The following is a 17,451-nucleotide window of genomic DNA, read 5'->3' on the forward strand; positions in this document are numbered from 1 at the left end:
CTTCTCTGTGTGTTTTAATTGTGTTACTATATTTTAAGTAATGTGATTTTTGGAGAGTCCGGTTAAATTTAATTTTCTTTTTATGATAAGCTACTGTTTGACACAGGACTAGGGATGGTGGCCACCATATGCTATCAGCCCCTATTATGATCTATACATATAAATGATACCAAACATTTCTGAATTTTATCAATAATTATGACAGAAACACACCAGAGTGCTTTGAGACAATATATGGTGGCTGCTTAGTGAGCTGGAAGCTATGACTGGCTTCCCCAGGTGCAAGCGTGTGTGTGTGTGTGTTCATTAAAGAACAGGGGCTCAGAAGCATAGAGGCCATGAGTGTTTCTTGGATACTCATAATGTCCCAGGCAAAGAACTAGTCATTGGTAGCAATGAGACAGCTGCTGTGATGGTCCTAGCTAAAGTGGGGTGGGAGGGGAAGGGTCGGGGTGGGGTTGGGGGCAGGAGGGAGCCTAGGAGTTCAAGGCCTGCCTGGGGACAGCAATGATAAGCCTCGTTTCCACTAGAGGGGAAAAAAAGGCAGGAAGAATACTGAAGAACCCTTTGCTTTCAAGTGTGGCTGCCTAGTAGGACAACTAGTCAAATGACAGAATCAGGATTGAGCCGGGAGGGCATGGTGGGTGTGCCCTGGAATCCTGTAGAAGGAGCCTTGCTCCATCCTCAGCAGCTAGGAGGCCTTCTGTTCCTGCTGAGACCTGTAGGAAGTGGAAATTCTTTTGGAAAGCAGCATTCCAACTGAGGAATGACTGTGTTTACTGAATTTGGAGCTGGGCCTGCAGGAAGTGAGAACGGCTGGCTAACTGGCTAAGGAAATGTAGCTGGACTGGCCACGGCCCGTGTTTGGGCTTCATCCAAGAGTTTTTGGCCTTGGTCCTGAGCACTATGGAACAAAAAAAATTGTTCTTTGTAGGGTATGGTGTGCTTGGGTATGCATATTTGACATATAATTTTGGTTTCCGTGTGGCCAATGAATGGAGGGAACCAATTAGGAAGCCACTGTGGTTCCCACCAATTAGGTGGCTGAAGCCTTTTAGAGATTAGAGTGAGGAAGAGGCTGGAGGAGATCTCAATCTATTTTCAGATGGACTAGATCATGGCTCTCGCTTGGATGGGGTGGCTGATTGGGCCACTAGATTTAAGGGAGCTAGTGAGGGTAAGGGTTCTGTTCTAGGACTGGTAACACAGCTCAGTGCACAGCTGCTTGAGACTAAGTGATGACTCAAGATGTATTCCTGGAATCCCATAATCCCATGGTGGAAGGACAGAACCAATCTCAGAAAGTTAGGTTCTGATGTACACGCATGCACGCGCACACACACACACACAAATAAAACTATTTATAAAAAGGTTTCTATTCTAGTCACAGTTAATTTATTAATAGATTTTGAAAATATTTTAAATTGCTTGACTGAAAGAATACAAATTATGAGTGAATGGTGCAAGCTATAAAGACACATGCTTGATGTCTGACTCTTGATAGCCCCCTCCCCCAGCACTGCACTGGGCTCTTTTTAGAATTCCTTTTTGCCTAACTGCAAATGCTGTGAATATCCATTTATCCTTTTAAAATGTAAAAGTGCTTTATCATGATGCAGTCAGTTCTCAGCTATTTGCCTTAATGAAATCACGATATGGAAGATTTGAAACCATCGGTGACTACTTGGCATTGGGCTGCGTCAGGACTCCGGAGCTTGGTAACAGCAGAGAGGTACCATCTGGAATTAAATTCAGCGTAGCTCCTTATCCATCTTCCTGTAATCTAGATGCTTGTGTAAGCAGCGGCAGGTGGACCAACCTTGGAGGGTGTCCTTTTCGGTTTGCACTGGTTGGAATCATGAAAGTCATGTAGAACACATTTTTTTCCCCTGTCAAAAATGACATTATAAATTGTGGTTAGTCTTTGCTTCTTTCTTTTCTTTTTGAAACAGAGTCTCCTTGTGGAGCTCTGCCTGGCCTGGGACTCACAGAGCCCCACCAGGGATGAAAGGGGCCTGCCACCGTGCCGATCTGTGTGACGGAGTTTCTAAGCCACTCTGCCACCACTGTGTATTCTGTTATGGTAGCGCATGTCCGTGATTCCAGCACTAAGGAAGCTGACACACGAGACTGAGGAAAGTGCTAGTCCAGCCTATCGACCCTGTCTCAGAAATAAATAAATAAAATACTTTTGCCATGAGCAAAATAGTAAAGCCATACTGTCAGAATAATTGTTACCAAAGGAAACTGTATGACTGAAAAAGAAATGTTTGTCTTCTCCTTCTGAACCTGAACAATTAGTTTGATCATAGTAAGAGGGGAGTGATGACGGTTTGGGGAACCGGTTGGTGCCCAGGGCCGCAGAGATACTATTAATTTAAAATCAAAATGTCTTCTTGATGACGGGCCTCACAGTTCTGACTATAATTGTTCCAAAGACTTAGGAGGGAGACAGTGGAGGCCGCCTCCTTGGGCACAGCTTGACAAAGACTTGGAAGCCAGGAGGATTCTGTGAAATGGACCTCCCCTGGGTGGAGCTGAGTAGGAACCTGGGCTACACTATCCTGGTTGAGCTCTGGCCTCTGCAGAATGCTGCAGAACTGCTCTCCTGGGCCATCTGGCTTGTTGCTGGGGTGGGGAGGGGAATGGGGCCAAAGGAAGGGAATGTGCCCTTTGCTCAGGGGAGGGCGTGGTTTTGGACAGGTCACAGCCCACAGCCTATAAAGTGCGCTCAGTTTTTGGACCAACGTTTTTTGTTGTTTTTTTTTCCTGTTGGAGTCACAATGAAGGGCATTCAAGAGTTTTTAAAGTTAGGTTTATAGATTTTATTGGATATCAGAGATTATGTTTATATGTACACCACGTGTATGCTTTGTGCTTGTGGGGTCAGAAGAGGCCATCGGATCCCCTGGGACTGGAGTTAATGGGTGATCATGAACCACCATGTGATCGCTGAGATAGAAGCCTGGTCCTCTACAAGGGCAACAAGTGCTCTAACCATGAGCCACTTCTCCACTACTCTTCCCCCACCCCATTCAAAATGTTTTAACCCTGAACATTAATCTCATTTCTTAGAGACGTGTTGTTCTGATGACCTCTGTCAGTAGCTCCCTAGTCTTTGACATTCATGTTCCCTGCTCTGTAATTCACTGGGACCTAGCCCTGTCCTGTGCGCCCGGCAGCTCTCCAGGACCGTGTTGCTTTCATATTGTGCTGTCTTTTTCCTAGTTCGACCTCAGGGGGCACTCGGTTCTATTTCTATTACGTTATTGCTGGGTTTTTACTGAGAGGACGTTTAAAATCACCCATCTGCAACCTTTGATTTAGACCTATTCATATATTGCATTGATACTTCCTTGCCAAATAACACAAATAGCATCATTTAGTAGCAAGAGAGACATAAGGCATTAGGAAGGCAAACAAAAGAAAGTATTTTCTGTAATTAGGACATACCCATTTTATAAAAGGATGGTCTCTAATATATTTGTGCATATGTCTGTGTTTTTGAGAAGCAATCGCGTCTCCTATAATGTAAGACATGGTTTCAATTGCAGGCACAGAAAACAAGTGCTTGTTGAGTATGTTGGTGCACTCCTACAGTCCCAGCATTCAAAAGGAAGATGAGAATTGTACGTTTGAGGCCAGCTTGGACTTCAGAGTGAGGTCCAGGAGATATTACTGAGATACACCACTCTGTCTGTAAAAGAAAAACAAAAAACAAAAAAAAGCAAATACTTACCCTCCTCCCCGCTTCATTTCAGAAGAAATGGACAGTCTTAATTTCGTTATTTTGTTTTCCTTGAGACAAGCTCTCACGGAGCCTAGCTAGCCTCGGACCTGCTCTATAGGCCAGGATGATTTTGAAGTCACAATGATCCTCCTACCTCCACATTCCACGTCCTGGGATTACAGGTGTGTGCCACCACGCCCAGTCTGATGATAGACAGCATTATTTCAGAACGTGACGAAACATGCATTGCTTCCTTGCCTGGCACGCACCCCACACTTTTAGACCACTTCCGGTTTGCAAAGCACCTTCTCTGTGGCCTGCCTAGAAGTAGCGTGAAGTCCCTCGCTGATGTCTGCGGAGCATGTGCTCCACTGAATTTCCCTCCTCCGAGACAGGAGTACTTCCTTTCACCGTGCATGATGCTCCGCAGCAGGTCCCCCTTTGGGCTGTGGAGGATTCTGGAGACCAGTGTCATGCATGGTACAGCGACCTGGCTTAGTGATAGAAGGGTTGCTGATAGCCGGACTTCAAAGCTAGCCTCCCTTGCTCTGAGTACCTAAGTCTTCTCGTATCCCCTTCCGGGGTCATGTACTATCTATCATAATGAAGGAGGTGAGGGATGCCTCTGTCACCACTAAGGCCTAGAGGGTTCAGCATCACTGCAGGCTCCCTCTTCTCTCTTTCTCTCTCTCTCCCTAAGCATTCCTAACATGCGGCTCTGACTTGTGCCCCATCTCTCTCTCTGCTAAACTACATGGGCACAGTTCCCTCTGAAACACAGTGTACCACTTTCTTAACATGTAATCATATAGTGTGAAAAAAATACACGACGTGGGCTCTCTGGACTTTAATTGGCAGTGCCTTCTGGCACACAGTGCAGTTCCCCGCTTTTCAGCACCCTTTCATAAGTTAAGTCTGTTCTAAAGATTTTCTTTTTCTCCAGCCAAGCATTCATTAGTTTCAGATTGAGTTGCCCTGGTTGCCACTGTGATGGATTCCTTTCCTCCCCTGGGCAGCCAGCTCCAGAGGAGGCCGAGAAGGAGGCGCATTGATTCCGCCCCACCCTCCCGAGAAGCGCTGCTGGGCAGTGCCGCTGTCGTCTAAGGACCTATTTTGCAGTGTTCCTCCTCCATCTTCCCATGATCCCTACGACGGGGCTGCTGTGTGACCCTGCCTCTGTCTCGGTGTCCCCAGACGCCGGTGTTTTTCTTCTCCTCCAGAATTCTGCACACAGTAGGAATTTCAGATAGGCTTCCGTAAGTTAAGAATAAAGGAAATTGTGGACGCCTCAGGTGCCAGTGGAATTCTGCAGATACAAACATGTCCGTCTCTGTCAGACAGAGCCCACTTTTCTCTGCAAATGGAGGGTCGATGAACCAAGTGTGTTAGATGTTTCCCTAAACACACACACACACACACACACACACACACACACATAACTGTGGTGTGCACATAGCTCAGGGTATACATCAGGACAGCTGAGGGTACTTTGAGGTATAAAGCAAACCCATACAAGCAGATGGGCTACATTCAGGGAAGGACGTCTGGGACTTGCTTGCAGGTTTGGCAGCTGCTTAAATGTGCAGCGAAAAGACCTGCTTTCTGCAGCCCTTCTGCAGGATACACACAACACACACCATCCAACCGCATACGCCCAGGTGGACCTTGAATTTGCCTTTGCCTTCTGAGAGACAGCTGGTTACAAATGAGGACACCGTACTTGGTTTGAAAACGATTTTTTTTTTTATTGCGTCCAATGAGAAGGTTCTTCTAGTGAGATAAAGAAGGCCTGTGTTTTGTGAGGCAGTTTCTCTTGAGGGAGCCAAGTCAGCGCAGGTTGTCGGTCCCAGAGGGTCCACTGAGGAAACACAGGTAGGAGGGGGGAAGGGTGTGCAGAAGGCTGACAAAGAGTAGCCCCCTTTCGGAGCTCAGCTTCTCCCCCCTCCTCCTCTATCTAATATGTCCCCTAATAACTGCTGCTACTTTTCCGTGTGGGTAATGTGAATGAGTGGGGGTCATTTTTCGACAGTCTCTGTGTGGGCGATACTGGAGGGACTAAAACCTTGTGGTGTGAGGGTTCTATTTTCTCACTGTTATACAAAGGGGTGGGGGGTGTCCAGAAATGGAGCCAGAGTGCCCTCCCTCCCCCATCTCCAAATGAGGCAATGGAAGAGAAATGTACCTGGGACTCACCTGTGTGCAGATCCGACAGAGAGGAAATCTGATCTTCTAAACCGTGACTAGGGCGCAGGTGCAAGTCACTGGGGAAAGGGGCAGAAATAAGTGTGGGGTGTTTATATACACGACTCTGTTTTGTAAACTAAAGTGTCTTTTTCCCCTCCCCCCTCCCCCCTCAACAAGCACATTTACATGTTTGGGACTGTTTTCAAAGCCAATGTTTCCTTCTAGAGGTTATTAAGTCTTTGGTTACACAACCTTGGCAGCCTTTTGGTGGCTTTCTTTTGTTTGGGGTTGCCCATTAGCCTGAACTAAAATATTCACAGGCTGGTTGGAATAGGCTAGATTATGTTAACCATGGAATGAAGTGTGAAACTAAAACCTTAGAGAGCAAAGCATGGGTTTGCTCTGAAGGGGATAGATAGTGAGGCTTTTAAATTGACCTGTAACCCCTCTGGGAGAGAGGACAGTGGGTTGCCAGCCTTCAGGGGACTCTGAATTCCACATAGCTGCGTATCTTTGTGGTTTCCCACACGGAGGAACGGCCCACAGATATGCTGCCATTTTTCCTGGGAGTAGACAACATGGAGGCATGGAAACCTTTGTGTTGCTCCTTCTCCTGTTTGAGGGTCTGGGGGTTTGTGCTCCGACCTTCTGTGGAGAAGTGATAGAGAGGCAGGAGGGGGTGAATAAGCACAGCCAGTCATCCTTCAACAGACGAAAAGTGATTCGTAAGTCAGTCTTCTTCATAATACAGTGTTCTCTTCTTGGTAACTATTACTGCTCATTGCAGAAAGGAACAATATGACAACGATTTTCTTCTTTCTAGAACATGGTGAGAAGCCCGGAAATTGAATCAAAGTCCTTGCTAGGTTTTCTGCTGTCAATTTTCTAGAGTCTCATAATGAGTGGTGGTTGTCTGAAAGCATATGTTCCTCCCATATTGAGTAGGAGAAAAATCTCTCTATCCTAAGATTGTCGGAGAGTAAAGCCGACTTCTTTTGCTAGCCCACGTGCTTTGGAAGCCCCGGCAGCAGCCGCTTGTCATTCAGCCACCGTGCTTACAGAGTTGTTGGGATCTGAAGGAACAGTTTTGCTCTAAACAAGATCAATGGTTCTGCTGTAAACAAGATCATGGAAGGACCCAGAAAGCCCCTGATGCCAGCCGTGTTCCGCTCTTTGTTCGCTTTGCTCTTCTGTGAGCATGCTCCTTGCCTTTGCTGTTGGTGGCAGGTCCCTGAGGACCCAAGGGAAGTTCCTTTCTTCTGCAGCCAGGTATCAGCCGCACATCGCTGGCCTCCACTACAAAGGAGGCTCTGTCAGAACGAGCCACAGCTTTTTCTTGCCTTATCATCACCGTGCTCTTGTTACTAGCCGCCCCCTCACTCATTTTGGGGGGCTTACGTCTTTTTTTCCTCCTCGGTGTGGATTCGAGCTCTGCCTTGAGTGGATAATTGGCTTTCTCTCTGTCCCCAAAAATAGCACAGTGCTGCTGAAATAAGACAGCCTGTAAGACAATAGCCAGAACCAAAGGCTTGACTTCATTCTTAGCAGGTCTTCTCATTCGATGTCAGGGTGTGGGTGTGTGCGTGTGTGTGTGTGTGTGTGTGTGTGTGTGTGTGCGCGCGCGCGCGCGCGTGCGCAAGCATCTGAGCTTTCTCTTTGAAGTTATTAGTGTTGGGTGACACATCTCTCGTAGAAATGCCTCAAAACAATAATCAGTTGACTACCTGGGCCTTTCTGTTTACCCTTGAGCTACCATCCCTTTGCCCACATAAGAAAGAGTAGAAAGGCTGGCAATATCGCCTAGCAGTGAAATGCCTAGGCCCTAGGCTCATTTTGCTGCAAGGAAGGAGGGAGAGAAGATGGGAGGAAGGGAGAAATCCTTTTAAAAGTTGAGGGAATAAAAATTATACAAAACTATTAAGTAAACCCAGGCCCTTGCTGTGTCACAGTTCATTCTCTATGTACACACGCATGGAAAGTGTGGTTGTACACATGCACGGTTGTTTCCTCTCCATCTTTATGTAGAGTCTCATGGCACTACTAGCATGGGAAATTCACACAGAGTTAGAAAAGCCATCTTACATACTTGACTCAGGAATGATAGTGTGTGTGCGTGTGTGTGTGTGTGTGTGTGTGTGTGTGTGTGTTCGTGTTCGTGTTGTTTTTTGAGACAGGATCTTAGGGCCTTCGATGACCCTGAGCTTGCTCTATAGCTGAGACAGACTTTAAACTCGGTCTTCCTGCTTCTGCATGCTGGACTTACAGGAGAGCACCAACAGGCCCAGCTGGGAATAACATTCTTAGGCATTTGTGTGACAGACTTTAAACTTTAAAAAAAACCATAACCGTCTTCCTTAGCGTTTGACATTCTGCTTTAAGCATGATTTACTGAAAGATACTCGGTTACCGTTCAGTTGTGTTTAGAAAGCCCGAGTTTGTTTACTAGGTGGGTGTGGAAGGGTTTCTAAGGACACGGTTGGCAGTATCGTGTAGACCTCTGTCACCTTTGCCATGGTGTAGCTAGTCCCATCTCTCCTGGTCATCCTGTTCTTATGGTCCCCCACAGTCCTTGGAGCTCATTATGGGAAGAACCTGGAGTCCACTTGACTTCTAGAAGAACCTCAGAAGATCTGCAATGTTGTAAGACTATGTAGTGAGGGCGAGTGGGCTAAAATCTCGCTATACACCCTCACGAAAGGCTTTTTCTTGACACCCAAGCAAGCCTGTTTTGTTTACTTTTCCTGTCTTCACTTCCTTTCTTAGTGTTTACAACAAATCAGATAGCCAGGTGTGCTGACATACCTTATTAATCCCAGCACCTGGGAATCAGAGGCAGGAGGATCTCCGTGAGTTCAAGGCCAACCTGGTCCACAGAGTGAATTCCAGGACAGACAGGACTGTGTAGAGAGTTCCTGTCTCAGAAAAAAAAAAAAAACAAAAAACAAAAAACAAACTAAACAGACTGTAGCCAACAATGATGGCTTCTCCCTCAGCACAGTGGTGTTTTGGGTTCAAGTAGATGGAGAAAGAAATCTCCATATGCATTTCTGCATCTGAATTAAACTCTTCCACATCGGCTAACTGAGTAAAAACATAGAACACTCATTTCTGTTGGTTACTAAGGTAGCAATTGGGGAAAGGCACCCGGAGACATGTATCTATCAGTACCCTTAATCTGGATGCTAAGTGGTAAGACATCTTGCTAAAGTATTTGAAAGTTGGGTTGCAAACAAAGGGCTTTCTTTATTGGCTGTCCTTCATCCTCCTTTCCCCTCTTTGCCTGCTTAGGTAAACAGGAGTAGAATTGCATGAAGAAATCAATAATGTGATAGATTGGTCGGAATTTTCTCCTCCCGGGGGAAAGTATTTTTGAGGAGAAAATCGGTGCCAAACACTCTGGCTCCCATCTTCCCTAGTAGATGCTCCCAGAAACAGCTGTCTGAGACAAAAGGCAAAGAACATGATTTAAACCAAAAAGGAGACGGGGAGGGAAGGGGGGTACAGCTTTCAGAGTCAGACATAAAAACTCCTTCAAGTCTTGAGGCCCGTGTCAACAAACTTCTCGATAGCAAGGCCCTCTTTAAGCCGCCACCTGTGTCTAGATGGGACAGTTCCCATTAGTGATTGGAAATGGAGGTAACCGAAGGTTGCCTTTGAGTTCTGTTGTTTCTGGGGATCTCTGAGCTTACTTTGTTTCTTTTAAGCTGATGGCCAGGAAACTGATGGGGTGGGGGTGTTTGTGTGGGGTGGGAAGGGGGTGCACGCACTGAAATCCTGTGCGATACTGGAAACTCACTCACCTTTGGTCAGAAGTAAACTCAGATAAACCTGGCAACTGGAACGTAGTTCTGCTTTTTAAAAATAAGCAAACCTGTTTATTGTCGAGAAAGAGGAGGCTGTTGGAGAGGTACATAAGATTCAGGGTTGTCCTAAGGTTGCCAGACTGGGTGTGTTGAAAATTTAATTTGACTTTAGGCTACCCCTGACTTCAGGGGAACTAGGGCAAAGGCTGCTTTGTAGTGTGAGGCAGATCCTGCCACACAGATAACAAAGCTATTCTCCTTTGCCGCCAAGTCACTGCTGGGCGCTGCTGTCCTGAGAGAATTTGACTCCAGGGGAGGCCTTGTGGGTAACGCAAGTACACCTGCTCCTCCCCTCTATCTCTTTTGGACTAAAAAGAAAGCATAGTGTCCATCCTAAAAGTTCACATCCGCGTGAATGGAAGAGTTCCTGCTTGTGCTTGCATTCCTTAAGTACAAGATGCCTGCCTTAGGAGTTGGCTGTCAGGATTTCATTACTATAACCCTTCATCTACCCCACCACACCCTTGTTCTTTCGTGAGTGCTTTGTTTTGGTGGGACTTCGCTGGCTTTGCTTTGTTTTTGAGACAGGGCCTCATCTGCAGTCTCAAGCTAGTGACTGAACTAGAACCCCATCCCTCTAGACCAGGTGTCCTCAGACTCTCAGAGATCTGCCTGCCACTGCATTCCAAGTGTGTGAATTAAAGGCATCGTTTGTTACTTTTTGTTTATTTCAGGGAGCAGGATTGTACATAGCCTACCTAAGCAGACCTTCTTGCTTCCACCTCCCTAGTGCTGCGATGTCAGACATGTGTCACCACACCTTACTCTTAATGCTTCTTATGTCATTTTTTTTTTAATGGTAGCCCTGTCCTTCCTCACTTGAAGACTAAGCCACGAGCCAGGACTTACCCTTGAAGAAGTAAGCAGAAGTCTGTGGGTCAGGGCAGCAGAACTTTTTTCCCTTCTTGCCCAGGCTGCCTTCTCCTGCGCTGTGTGCCCTTGTCAGGTTTGTGTCTGCACATTCTCTCGTCTTCAGCCATGCCCTGAGTTGTTTGGAAGGAGCACTCCTGCTGGTGTCTGGTGCATCATATAAAATAAGAGTCCCAAAGGCTCCGCCCAGGCTCCTGGTTGAGGGAGCCAAGCTACCCCGGGAGACAAGGCTATATATCTGCTGGCAGTTCCATATCTAACAAACAACCTCTTGTGAAGGTCTCACGGCCCCAGGGCATCTGGGCACAGTTTAGCTCTAGGCTCTGGATTACTCTGAAGTCCTCTAAACTGAAGCTGCTGGACATCAGCAGAGCTATGGAACAGAGCATGCTGAACCCGGGCCATGACCAGGTAGAGCGGGTTTTCACGTCATAGGTCTACCTTTCAGGACATTCTGCTCTGGGTGCTGTGACTGTACGAGGAAGGGAAGAGTGGCTACCATCCACATGTGACATGATGTTCCTTCCAGAATCAAGCACGTGTACTAGGATGATAGAAGGGACCCTTCTGAACTTATCATTCAGACTGGGGCTAGACAGAAAAGTGGTACTCCCTGCTCCTGCGGGCTTTATCTCTTCCAAGCCCAGCCCACACAATTTATCTGAGTGTTTTCTCGGGCTCTTTAAACTAAAGCCTTTGATGCTCTGTAGGCCTGAATGACCAGTTCCAGCTTGAGACACAGCCAGAATCCTGTAGAAGATGGTTTTCCTCTTAGACAGCTGACACCATAGTCCCTCTCCAGGACTTGCTTTGTCTTGCACAACTGAAACTCGGTACCCACTGTACACTAGCATCCCTTCTCCTGCTTCCCCCAGCCCCTGCCATCTACCATGTCTTCTCTCTGTCTCTGTGAAGAGGACAACAGTGAGTGCCACACTGTACCACATCATGCCCGTCTGCGCTCTATGCGCCACCGAACAGTTCATGAACTGGGCAAGGGGCTGGAGGTTGAAACACACAGAGACTCACAGACAGAGACATGGGCCATCCTTGAAACAGGAGTGCCCGTTTTATTGTGTCCAGGGGCAGCTTATATAGGGGTAGCCACGCCCCAGCCAAACACACCAGAAACCACTTCCCTGCCATCAGGAACCCCTGAGGGTCTTGTGCTCAGAGCAGCTGCAGGCTGTCTCAGAGCAGAGGAGAAAACAAGTTGTTTACAAGAAATTCAGGATCTGGGGGTTTACAGTTCCCAACACCACACATGGATGTGGGCGCATGTCACTTGTCTTCCTGAGTCTGGTTTCTTTCATTTAGTGCAATAGAGAATTCAACGTGTTAGCTACCTAAGACAGAACACCCAGGATCACCCCGGGCTCCATCGCAGTCACTGCACAGCTGACTCAGGCTTTCCAGGCAGTCCCTTTGGGTGTTGCTTGGTACTACTGCCCCTGTGCTTGGCTTTCTGGTGTGCCGGTGTTCTGTGCCTTTGAAGTGCTTCTTTTTTATTTTTTATGGTTTATTTAACTTGTGCATTGGTGTGAAGGTGTCAGATCCCCTGTAACTGGATCTTCAGACAGCTGTAAGCTGCCATGTGGGTGCTGGGAATTGAACCTGGGTCCTCTGGAAGAGCAGTCAGTGCTCTTAACCTCTGAGCCATCTCTCCAGTCCCCTGAAGTGCTTCTTTTTAGCCCGAAACAGCTAAAAAGTTTTGGGCAGCCTCTAAACCTCGCAAGTGTGGACATGATTGACAAGTCTCACAGCCAAGTAAGAAGCCAGCCCTCCCTGTCTGCTCCTCCCACAACCAGGCAGCTCTTGGGTGAGCGAAACATTGTACCTAGGACGCTAATTATTTACCACCTTCACCTCAAAGTGGTCTAGGATGGTGTTTTCTTTTCCTCGCAACAAATAGCCTCTTATGTGTCTATTCCCTAGGAGTGCATCCAATCCAGCAAGGACTATGGCCTCTTTAACCTTTTATTATCTTCTGGGGTGGTGGTGGTGAAATTGCATCGAGTTTATTACCCCCTTTGTAAAAGACTAATCCCTTTTATTTTTCTTAACAATATCTCTTCCTGCAGGTGTGTCTAACCTCTTGACATTTTGACAGTTCGCCCCCAAGAGCCGCACAGTCAACTTACAAGACATCAAAAATAACAATCTCATATTTTAAGGGAGTCTTCAATTTTGTGTTGTGCCACATTCAGAGCTGCTTGTCTTAGTTGTGTGTAGCCCTTGTGTGGTGCATTGAACTAGAGCTTTGGAATTGCCTGATTCTAGAATTCTAGGATGTGGGAGTTCAGGGACCCTCTAGCACTAGATGTTATATCATAGATCACCCTCAAAGATACTGTGCTAAGTGAAAGAAGCCAGACACAGGAAGGCAAGTGTCACGTGCCTGCATCCATGTGTGACACTCACTGTTGTCCCCTTCACAGAGACAGAGAGAAGACATGGTAGATGGCAGGGGCTGGGGGAAGCAGGAAAAGGGATGCTAGTGTACAGTGGGTACCGAGTTTCAGCTGTACAAAATGAAACAAGTTCTGGAGAGGGACTATGGTGTCAGCTGCCTAAGAGAAATATATTTAGTACCACCGAGCTTCCTGACAAAAACCTGGTGGCTGTTAGGTACACTCGTGTGATGATATAAGAATAAAATTCTAAAGGGAAAATACCATCACATACATTGACTTATGCATGACTTGTAATGAATACCATCGCATACATTGACTTATGTATGACTTATAATGAATACCGTCACATACATTTACTTATGTGTGACTTACAATGACTTATGCAGATGTCATTGATTTTACTTGGATCCTTTTCATGCAAATTGAAAAGGCATGGACTTTTCCTTTTCTTTCTTTTTTAAGTAAAATATTGGATGGCCATTTGATTTTCTGGATTCTACCCAATGAGCGTAAAGCCTTGTTTGGCCCTTGGTAACAGTTACTGTCATCATGCCTACTAGTCAGGTGTATCTCCCCTCAAAACATGTGGGATAGCTCCTGTCATGTATTTTAGGGTGAAGGAGACACGTCCGTGCTTAGGAAGGGGTCAGTGTATGGAGTTAGAAACAGCCAGATGGCGTGAGAAAGGTGAAAGGCTGCGAGTTCTGCCCCTGTGGCTTCATTCAGAATTCTCCTTTCCTCAGTTTCCGTCCTTTTCTGGAGATGCCCTTAGAGACCTCTTCCAGATGCCCTTGACTGTCTGTAGGTGTTAGAGCCTCCTGGGGGACGGAGAGAGAGTGCGGCTGTCTGAGCGTTATTAGAAAGAAGTCAGTACAAATTTAAAACAGATCATTTGAAAACGTAATCACTCGCCACTTCTGCAAACGGTCTTACGTGGTAGATACGTAAGCATTGACCTTTCCTTCAGATGGGTCACATCACTCAACGGACCATGAGATTGCCTGTTTCTGTTCACAAAAGGCACAGTTGAGAGGACTGCAGAAGCCGCTGCAGAAGCCGCTGCAGAAGCCGCTGCAGAAGCCGCAGGGGCGGCTTTCTTAGTGCATTTGTGTCTTAAGCCAAAATGGAAAATGGTAAGCACTTAACACCCTGTAGTGCTGACAGAATGTTCCTTCTTTAAAATCTTTACTCTCAGCCGGGTGGTGGTGGCGCATGCTTTTAATTCCACACCCAAGAGACAGAGGCAGGTGGATCTCTGTGAGTTTGAATCCAGCCTGGTCTGCAAGAGCTAGGTCCAGGACAGTCAGAACTGTTACACAGAGAAACCCTGTCTTGAAAAACCAACAAAACAAAACAACAACAACAAAAAAACTTTTAATCTGGATACTGGATATAGTAAGACAAAAAAATGAAATATTATTTTTAAAATGCTGTATAGCTGGGGATGTATCTCAAGGCTATAGCACTTGTCTGCTATGCACAAGGCCCTGAGGTCAATCCCAGGAACACCGAACGCCATGAAAATTCCAGACTTCAGTTAGACAGCTCACTCGTTGACCTCAGAGGTCTAGGGTATCACCATGCCCATGACTGGTGTGTTGGCGAGATGTGGTTAGGAGTCACGTGCCATGTCCATCATGAACACAGCAAGAGTCCTCAGTTGAAAATGTAAAGAACTCCCTGACCTTTCCTTTGCTTATCCTTGGGCAAATTCTGTGTCGTTCATAGAGGGCTAGCCTGGGCAATTATGGGGTTCAATGAGATACTAGCCATTTTCAATGTTTTGAATTGCTATCAGTTAGAGACATGTTGCTTTTGCCAGTGCATGCCATATCCCTGCCCCTGAATGTTCTTATATTTTTACATTCCTTCCATATCAAAATAAATGCTAGGTCCTACATACGTCCATGACATACACAAGCTGTGTTATTTGTGGTGCAGAATTAGAATGTTGAGGCTGAAGGGTGGAGTAGTGAGAGCCACAGCTTCCATCGTGTTCTCTGACATCCTGTGGTTTCTTCAGGGAAAGAAAGCCAGGACTTGGTGATTGCCATCTCCCTCTCAGCCTGAAGGTAATCTGAGTTTGGAGACCAATCAGAGCTAGCCAGCCTGGCAAATAAACCAAACAAAACCCCCTTTTTATTCTGAAGGGGGAAAGAAGATTTGAGGTTAGATCTGGCTTCAGCAAAACCATTAATAGAGCTTTCTTTAAGAAGACCAAGTAGGAGAGCCTAATGGGATGCCTCTGGGAATAAATTACTTGGTGTGCAAACAGAAAGGCTAGAGTTTGGAGCCCCCAAACCCATGTAGAAGCTGGCAGGTCTGGTGGTTGCCTGTAATCCAATGCCTGGGAGGCAGATAGCGGGGATCTCCTGAGCAAGCTGGACAGCTAGGCTATCCAGAATTGGTGAGCTCCAGTTCAGCAAGGGACTCGGCCTCAGTAGAGTGGGGAGTAATTGAGGAAGGTAACTCATGTTGACTACAGGCCTCCACATGCATGCACACACATGTGTGGGTGCACAGCACACACATACGTGCACACCTCACAATTCTAACATGCAGAACCCTCCATACATACATACAAGTATGTCTTACATAGCGTGTCTATGTACAACGCTAAGCCATACTCATGTGCAGGCCAGTCACGTGCCTAGCTGTAAGTTTGAAGGTATCGGTGCTAGCGTCTTTGTCTTCTCTTGACGTTAAGGACAAAAATAGAACAATCTTTCCTTGCTGGAAATGAGAGCTCATCCTGGATGTTTCTGAACCAAGCACTTGGGTTTCAGTGCAAAGATTCAAATCAGTGAAAAATACCAATGGATTTCTTAGGTTCCAGGGTTCCAGATGTATGGCTCCTTTGTGAATACTTGGCTCCTGCATGCACTGTATGCTTCGGTTTTCTGGTCTTTGTTGCTTCTCAACGAACATGAGAGGCTCCATTTGCTAAAAGTGAGAGCCCACTTGGGAGATCTGTTAGGATAACTGGGTCAAAAACTACTCATGGGTCACTGCTCGGGTTTTACTAGCTTGTTTTTATTTGGGTTATTGTTTAAAGAGAATGTAGTATTTTTAAAAACCCAGTTGTTTGGTGCTTGGGTCTGGGATACTCTTTACCTCATGTGGATAATGATTTGTTCCGTGACCAACACATCTCAACTCAGGCCACAGGGAGGGACTTAGCCAGTTTTATGCCACACCTGCAGTTTGTGTGTACAGGCAGAAAAATTCACACGTGGAGTGCTTTGTCAGGCTCCTTAAGTGACTTATTAGAAACGTACATTGTTTCTAAAATTCCCTTTGTCAAAAAGTGTGCAAAGACCCAGCTGCCAAGTGAAATAACCCCTTTGGAATTGAGCAAAAACACCTCAAAGTGTGTCTGCTTGTGTTGTTGCATTTTCCACGTCCCTTGGGGTTGCCTGTGAGTGGCGTGGGCCTGCTTGTCCCTAGGAACAGTGAGACTCGACACAGCATGACTTTCTGGAGCTGAGAAGACTGTTGATGAGGATGATCCTGGCAGGAGACAAAGTGAGCGGCTGCTTAAGCAGAAAGACAAACAGGAAAATAATTAATAGCCAGGAGAGACATCTGCCAGGACCCTAACATCCAAACACACAGAATGCACAACCAGATACCAATTAAGGGAAAGTGTGGGGTTTGTGCTCTTCTGACCGCCTAACACACAAAGATGCCAATGAGGATTAATGACCCAGCTGTAAAAATGATCTTCCAGTCAATAGTGCTGGACCCGAGAAGCATTTTAGCATGCACCAGGCTGGCTGCGGGCGTGGACCGCCGGGGTTTTCAAAAGGTGCCCTTTACAACGGGGCACATCCTGCCAAGACACAAATTATTCTAGCAACTAACCAGAGGTACAACATTCATCCCGCCTGGCAACATCCATCTCTTTTAGTCTCAACAGAATTAAAAATATATGTAGAAGCTTGTTAAAATTTAACAAAAGTCTGTACCAATCCAGATTAAAAAAAATTATAGCCATAAAATGAATCACTGTAGGGGTATCTGAAATAGTGATGGATTCTGCTTGACAGATCAGTGTCAGTGACATTACAAAATAACAGCAACAACAAAGACACTGCCTTTTCTTTCCCGTTCTGGCTGTGTCCTTAAGAACCCTGCTTCCTCTGCCTGGATAGTAACAGCCTGCACAGCAGAGGACCTTGTGATGACTTCCCTAGCCCCTCAGCAATCCTGTCAGCATCCTGGCTCTCCGCGAGGAGCCCAGTGCACAGAAAGAGGGCTGGTTTGACTTGCTGCAGACCACATAGCGCATCTTGATGTGTTTTAAGAATCTTGAAATTCCCCGTGAAGCCCTGGAACAGATGAGTTTCTCTTTCCCGGCACAGCAGTGTCCTTTTCCCAGTCCCTGCCC

The 17,451-nt window shown here is 46.4% G+C and overlaps 1 protein-coding gene and 1 long non-coding RNA gene across 2 annotated transcripts in view; one reads left to right on the forward strand and one right to left on the reverse strand.

The window, feature by feature from the left end:
- Positions 1-17,451, forward strand: part of Ankh (ANKH inorganic pyrophosphate transport regulator) — a 133,757-nt gene that overhangs the window by 14,954 nt on the left and 101,352 nt on the right. The window lies entirely within an intron of this gene.
- On the reverse strand, positions 5,451-11,099 carry LOC125414921 (uncharacterized). Its single transcript, XR_007236447.3, has 3 exons — positions 10,627-11,099; positions 5,924-5,991; positions 5,451-5,588 (listed from the first exon to the last, which is right to left on the reverse strand). It is a non-coding gene; the product is annotated as an uncharacterized LOC125414921 (long non-coding RNA).

The sequence above is a fragment of the Myodes glareolus genome, chromosome 15 (genome assembly GCF_982192425.1).
Source record: "Myodes glareolus chromosome 15, mMyoGla1.1, whole genome shotgun sequence".
In the NCBI taxonomy this organism is placed as follows: domain Eukaryota; kingdom Metazoa; phylum Chordata; class Mammalia; order Rodentia; family Cricetidae; genus Myodes; species Myodes glareolus.